Genomic DNA, 8,161 nt, shown 5'->3' on the forward strand with positions numbered 1-8,161 from the left:
TTCAAAAAAAAAAAAAAATCTTATAGAAAAAAGAGTTATGGGTTGGAGAGATGGGTCTGCATTTAAGAGCACTGGCTACTTTTCCAGAGGACCTGGGTTCAATTCTCAACACCCACATGGTAGCTCACAACTGTAACTCCTGTTCCAGGGGATCCGACATCCTTACACAGACATAAATACAGCAAAAAAAAAAAAAAAAAAAAAAAAACCAGTGTACATAAAAATAAATTTTTTTTTTAAATAGAAAAACTTTAAATAATTTCAGCAATTCAGTTGGAGAGTAGTTGGGTTTTTTTTTTTTTTAACTTTTTTCTTTTTGTTTTTGTTTCAAGACAGGCTTTGTGTGTGTGTGTGTGTGTGTGTGTGTGTGTGTGTAGTCTTCGCTATCCTGGAACTAGCTCAGTAGACCAGGCTAGGGTGGAACTCACAGAGATCTGCCTGCCTCTGCCTTCCAAGTGCAACTGTTTTGAGACAGAATCTTACTATATAACCTAGGCTAGCTTTAAACTCATTATGTAGCTCAGGCTAAGCCTGAAACATGCAGTAACTCTGTGGATCTAAGTGCTAGGATTTCAGTGTTGCCACTGTCTATACTTGGCTAAAACTATTTAGAAACAAACTTTAATCGTGTACTGAATGATGAGTTCACTGAGAATTTATAATGTCTTACAGGTCTAATACTTTACACTCAACCTAGTTACTGAGCAAGTATCCGAAGGTATAGTTTAGAGCCTACACTGCAGGCATGCGTGGGAGGGATACACTCCTACCTAGGAGGGTATGTCGTCCTACTGAGTGGGCTAAGTAAGGACTGAAAAGCTATTTTGAAAGCTGACTAACAAGAGTATCAACTACTATTTGTGGGTCCTACTCAGTGCAGGCAGTGTCCTGAATTCATTCCTTTCACATATTGGTTTATTTAGCCCTCACAAAAGGCTCTACTGAGGGATGCGGTCATCAGTAGCTCCTCACTGCGAGCCACGGAGAGACTGAGTAACTTGCCTGCAAAAGTAGCAAGAGGTCAGGCTGTCAGGCTGCAGGAACACAACCCTCAACCAACCTCTGCACTGTATTGAGTTTCAAATTCAGTGAGACCCAGTGAAATCTAACAGGTATTTAAAAGACAGAATTTTTATGAACTAAAAACGAGACAGACACAGATACACAGGAGAGGGAGGGAGAGAGAGAGGGAGGGAGGGACAGACAGAAAAACTGGTATTACAAGATATAGAGGCATGTCCAAGCTACAGTTTAATTATACTTTGTATGTAAAACTTTTTTTTCTGATGAATGACATGGGATTCTTCTTGATTTTAAACTCCCAGCTACTTAGGGCATTATTTTGGCAATATAAGAGGTATCTGTTTTTCAGTGAGAAGTTTAAAATACCTGTTCTCAAACCGTGACTTAAATGTTAACTACAAGAAAAGAAAATGCACCAAGCATGGTGGAACATACCTATTGTTGTGTTTTCTATTAAAACAAACAAAAACAAGGAAGGACTATGAAGGATGGGTGATCTGGTGTGGGGGTAGGGGGTGCCTCTGCCGGCCCATGCTGAGGCATCCCTTCCCCCTGAGGTACCAGCTACAAGATGGTATAGTATAGAATAGAGTTTGTTTAGGGCATGGGGAGGGGGTAGTAGAGATAGAGGAAGGCGGGGAGTGGGGGGAGAAGAGAGGGGGAAGAGGGTAAGGGACAAGAACAACAGGAAAAGAGAAGAGATCCAGAGATGGAGGCAGGGGCGAGCAGCCCCCTTTATAGTGAGAAGGCACACCTGGCTATTGCCAGGTAACAGTGGAGCAGAGCCTACATGAAACGCCGATACCCATAGCTCCAGCACTTGGAAGACTAAGGCAGGAGGCTAAGACATTTTGTAGGCTCACATGGGCTAAGAAGAGAAATTTGTACCAAATCAATCAATCAGTCAGTCAATCAATCAGTCAGTCAATCAAGTCATTATGATTACAGAGGTCTAGACAGAATTTAATGGGAAACAATGATGAAAGCAGTTATTCTACATGTGTTAGGAAGGAGGGTTATATATAGAAAAGGTACCATATTTAAATTTGATTTTCAAGGTTTACTAGGAGTCTGCTGAGCAGGGGGAAGGTATGAGTGAGAATCAGGAATCTGTGACTATATGGTATGTGTGAGAACTGTGTCCTAGGTTGTTTGTTTGTTTCTTAAGATTTATTTATTATGTATAAGTACACTATCTTTAGACACACCAGAAGAGGGCATCACTTCTCATTACAGATAATGGTGGGATTTGAACTCAGTACCTCTGGAAGAACAGTTCGTGCTCTTAACCACTGAGCCATCTCTCCAGCCCTGTGTCCTAGTTTCAAAAGTTAGAGGTACAGGAATGGGTGGTTGGGCTAAAAATAATCTAGAAAAAGGAAATTACAGAGCACGGTTGTTACATTAGATTACTGCAATTGCTAGGTAAGCATGGGGTTCAGGTCTGATTGGAGTAAGGGAGTGAGTTCAGTTGGGGAAAATCTTTCACTGTAGACTATGGTGTTGAGGGTATTTTTTTTTTTTTTTTTTTTGTACTGTGAAGTAGCACATATTTTTAACAAATACTCAGTGTAAAGCTATGATTAAGGGGGGGGGGGGCAGGGAGTGAGTCTGTCTCCAGTTATTGGAGAGAAGCTGTGTATTGTAAGAACGTTGCAACTGAGTCTAGAGACAATGGAAACAGAGAGTTCCATTGGAAGTAATTTAGGGTTGCCCAGTGATGCTCTGTGTGGTGGCTGGATTAAATCAAGCCAGGCAGAAGGCAGGGAGGTAAGTTTGGAGGTTGGTAAGATAGATAAATAGGTGGATGGATGAGGCCAGGTTTGCTGTTTAAGGCACTGGGGTGGAGCAGTTGAGGAACATCAACTAGACAATACTCGGGGTTGGAGAGGTGGCTCAGTGGTTAAGAGCACTGCTCTTCTGGAGGTCCTGAGTTCATTTCCTAGTAACCACATGGTGGCTCACAACCATCTGTAATGGGACCTGATGTCCTCTTCTGGTGTGTCCGAAGGCAGCCACAGTGTACTCATACACATTAAATAAATAAATAAATAAATAAATAGGTGATAGATAAATAAGAAACAAGTCCAGGGAAGAGGAGAGAGCAGATGGAAACCAGGGGATTGAGAGTGCTCAAGAACCTATTAGCTGTGGAGGGCAAAAAGGGCAGTGGCCTCACCTCTAAGCTCAGACAGCTCAAAGAGCACAGTGCCTGGCTTTATTCTCCCTTGGTGGGATGATAATTGTCTCTGTTTGAAGTATCTATAGAGCATTGAGGTGCAGATGACAGGCAAGGCAGAGGCCTGGGAGAGTGTGGTTGGTGAAGTCTCAGAATTGACCAGTTCACAGCAGTAGGTGGACTCACTCAGGAAGAGACTTTCTCATCATAAAGCATTCAGATGAGTTTTAGTAGAACAACTTTCAGGCTGCATTTGTAGTCTGGTTGGTAACCCGCCTATATCACTTGCTCGAAGCCCTGTGAACCTCTGCAGTCTGTAAAACTAGGTGTGGTGACTCTTGTCCGAACTCAGCGAGCACTAAGGATGTGGAGGCAGGGGAATCAAATTTAAGGTCGTCCTGGCCTATATGGGGAGTTTGAAGTCAGCCTGAGCGTTACTCTCTAGCCCTTAGATAATTCTTTTAAAACGGGCCTTTTCAAATATTCTCAAAGAGAGGCCGGGAGTGTAGATCAGTTGGTGTTGCCTGCCTTGTATGTAAGAGGCTCACATAAGCTGAATGTGTTGACAAATGTTTGTATTTCTAGGTGAAGTAGGTGTAGGTGGGATGATCTTCGGCTAAACAGTGAGCTCACAGCTCACTGGACAACAGGAGACCCCGTCTCGCAGACAGACAGACAAGTACATGGGGGCTGGAGAGATGGTTCAGCAGGTAGGAACACTTGCTGAGCTTGCAGAGGGTCTGGCTTCAGTTCCCAGAACCAACATGACACAGCAGTCCAGGGACTCTGATGCTCTCTTCTGGCCTCCCATGGCACGGCACTCTTGTGGCACATTTGTATACATGTAGGCAAAAAGCTCAGACGTATAAAATGAAAAATAAAGTCTTTTTAAAAAAACAAACAAAAATTATTCAAATAAAAATAAGAGACTTAACTTACCACTCTCCCATTTCTTTAAGGACAGTTCTGAGGAAGAGCCATTATTGACTAACTTAGTTACATATCAGAAATATTTGAAACCTTGAAGGAAAATGTGGCTTTTTAAGGTCAGTCTTTTAGCATGAGCTTGCCTGATCCCTCTGATGAGGCACATGGGTCTATTGGTTCGAGGCCAGGCTGGTATACAAAGGGAGCTCCAGGCCAGCCAGCGATCAACAGTGAGACCCTGTCTCAAAAATAACTGAGTTCTCTCCTCTCACATTAGCAAGTAACTTGACAGTGTGTGTGGAGGGCATAGAATTCTGGTGTTCGTTCTTTATTTACTCTGAAGAACGGTGTCATGGCGTTCTGTATTAAGGCTGAAAACGTCCATTGCTGAAACGTGTTATTTTGGGGATTTTTAACCCTTACCTAGGTAAGTTATGAATAATGGTATCGATAACGTCAGCTGAGGATCCATCCCCTAATCTGTTAACCACAGCTCATTATTGAGCAGCTCTTAAAGACTATATCCTGAGACTGAGATAGGACGCTTAAGAAGTTTAAGGCTAGCCTGGGCTACTGTAGTCAGAACCTATCTCCAAACAAACGAACAGTAGCTAGGATTTGAATACCAGCTCTTGCTATTTAAAAGCCTTCTGCAGGGCGGCATGGCTGCTCCTTTGCAGAGGCCCACAGGCTCCTGCTCGGTTTTATTGTTTGTTTGATTGTTACTTTTGTTTTCACAGAGCCTGCTTGAGATACTCATCTCTCTTTTCACTCCCAGCAGACTACGTTGCTCATTATTTCAAAGCAAAGAAACAATAAAAACCCTCAGCTGCCTGGGCAGGGGTGATGCATACCTTTAATCCCAGCACTCAGGGAGGCAGGCAGATCTGAGTTCCAGGACAGCCAGGGCTACATAGAAAAACCCTGTCACTGAGAAAACAAAACAAAACATCCTCAACTAGAACGTCCTCGTTGTGTAGATCCTAGGCCTGCCAACTGGCCTGCGCTTCTCCACACTCCTGGTCCAGGGGAAGAGCTGCTCCTGGTGCCTGCTCACCCCTCTAGGTCCCACTGAAGACTCCTGCCCTCTCTTCCTTCTGGGCCTTCTGCTCTCTATCCTTGTTTCTTTCCTCTTCCTTCCTGACTTCTTCCCACCCAGGTTTAAATATAACTTACTTCTTTCCTGTCTGAAGAAGCAAAGCTCTCCTGCAGCCCGTGTTCCGTCCCAGCCATTAGCCGCCTTGGGCTGACTGTCTACAGTGGCTGCTCCTGTTCTTTATTGCCCCATCCACTCTGGACTTACTGTCACCGCTGTCAGCCTCCTTGCTGCTGAGTCTGCTCTTGCCCGGGTCCTGATGACCAACAGACACTCAAGTCTTGGTCTTTTCTGTCTTCTTGGCTTCCATAATTCTCTGCCCTCCTGGTTTTCTTCCTGTCCTTTTCTACTCTTATGATTGAGTTACCATCTATGATACGTGTACACTGACTCAGTGTCTGCGAACTGGCCTGGACAGGCAATGCTTCTGGACTTATGAGATTCTAAATTTAACACAGTGTGATGGCTCACAAAACTGATTAGAAACGAATCATAACTGTATAGCAGTGAAGAGTCGTGTAGTCTGGATGGATGAGTTGGGGCCGGGTGGCGTGCACATACAGTATCACTTGTAATGCTTTAGAGACTGGGGCAGGAGGATTACAGGTCCAAGGCCAGCCAGGGCTGTGTACTGGGGTCTCATCCTGATAAACAAATAAAAAAGAAAGAAATGAGGAAGTCTTAACTGGAAATCATGAGATGCCACCGTGTACCAGAGGGGCTAGAGCTCACTTCCAAGGGGTGGTGAGATGAGGAGAAACTAGATTCCTCTTTGCTGGTGAGAGTGTAATTTGGTCCAACCCCTTTGGAAAAGTACTTTCTAGATAATACTAAAACTAAAAGGGATTCTGTTGCAGTAAATATTAAAAAGTAAAAAACAGTTTATCTCTTTACCGGCCCTGAGGTCTCACCCCTCAGGCCTGACCACGTGCATCCTTCCCTTGGCGGTTTACTACCACCTGTTCTCTGCTTCTGTCCCGGGGTGTTTCTGTACCCCAAAATTCCCACATAAATACAACTCTACAACTCGATAGCTTTTCATACAGGTTTATATATTCAACTCTCAATCCACAAATCCTCTACACAACAAGATTGCATCAAATAGACAAAGATACAAACTGCCCTTCTATATGAGATATTAGACCTGTAAAATCCTTAATGTTCATAGCTTTTTTTTTTAAAGACTTATTTACTTATTGTATATGAGTTCACACTGTTTTCAGACACACCTGAAGAAGGTGTCAGATCCCATTACAGATGGTTGTGAGCCATCATATGGTTGCTGGGAATTGAACTCAGGACCTCTGGAAGAGCAGTCAGTGCTCTTAACTGCTGAGCCGTCTCTCCAGCCCCCTGGTCATAGCTTTTTAACACAAGTAAATCCCACCTGGCTCCAGCTGGTCCTCGGGAAGCTCCTTGTGGCCAGGATCTCTAACCTCCGTCCTCTCACCTCAGACCTCTCTTCTCTCCACCTACCTCGCCCCGCCCAGTCGCTGGCTTTCCTTTATTTTACTAATTAAAATGGGGAGGTTCAGTTGGAGTCAAGTGACTAGCCCGCCCTTCTTGAGGAAGTGGAATTAACATTAAAATACAAACAGCTTCAGGACAATCTACAGGATTCTGTATATTAAAGATACATATAAAATGCAGATAACAGCTTTTTATTTTGTGATGCCAGGAATCAAGCCAGCTAGGTAAGTTTTCTACTCTGACCACGTGGTTTTCCCACTGGCTTTTTTCCCCTCTTGTATTTGTGTATCCTTCTATATCTGCACACATTTCTCTAACTTGTCCTTTTTACTAGTTGTGTATTCAGTCAGGATGCTGTTTGCTTGCTAACCTTGTGTGGGCGAGAGGTTGGATCCACTTGGCAGTGTTCTGCGCCCCCCTCCACTGGCTCGAGCGCCCACATTTTGCATCTGTCAGCCAGTGGTGTACCCTCTCATTCGGTCCAGATCCAGCATTCCTTCTGGGAAAGCTACTGCTACTGCTGAGTGCCACCTCTTCTGTGCACAGGCGTTCCTTACCCTTCTCTGGTGTACTGTGGAAAGGGATGTGCCTTTCCCTGGTCCAGCTGATGCTTTTAGAGCCCCACCACCATTCAGGGAGAGTGCTTTAGTAACTTTATAATAACTGTGATCGTTTCTAAATGATATTGTGGATCTGAAGGTGTTTGATATATTACAAACCTAGTGATACAGTTCCCACAGGAAGCGGTGTTTCTAGTGTTTTAAATGGCAAGCAAGGGAGGTGACATTGGTTTCACGACTAGGTAAAAGCAGTTTTACTCTAGGTGCTTTGATTGGCAGTCATGCTAGTGTGCTTTCTGCTGCTGTGATAAACACTGTGGCCAAAAGCAACTCGGGGAAGACATTCCATGTCTACAGAATTTAAGACATGGACTTAAGCAGAGGCAGGCCCTTGGAGGAGTTCATCTCACTGGCTTGCCCTTCAAGGCTTGCTCAGCCTGCTCTCTAATACCACCCAGGACCACCTACCCAGGGTGGCACTGCTCACAGAGGCCTGGGTCCTCCCGAGGCAATCGTCAATCAAGAAAGCGCCTTACAGACATGCCCACAGGCGTCTAGGGGAGGAAATTACTCAGTTGAGGGCCACTCTTCCTAGACATGTTTAGATTTGTGACAAGTACACACACACACACACACACACACACACACACACACACACACACACACACACGGACCAAAAAGCATATAAAATATATAATTTGGGGAAGTGAGTTGAAACTGGGAATTCTGTCTTCCAGCTTTTAGCTTAGGACAAGACAGAAAGTTACATCTTACAATGTGTATAGATCTATGTTCTAAACTCTTGAGACTTGTCAACCTTTTATGTAGCTTTAAGATGAAAAATAAGAAAATATAATTATAAATATACACCAATTACAGCTACATAAAAATATACTCATAAAAAAA

This window comes from Micromys minutus (assembly GCF_963924665.1).
Source record: "Micromys minutus genome assembly, chromosome: 4".
NCBI classification, from domain to species: domain Eukaryota; kingdom Metazoa; phylum Chordata; class Mammalia; order Rodentia; family Muridae; genus Micromys; species Micromys minutus.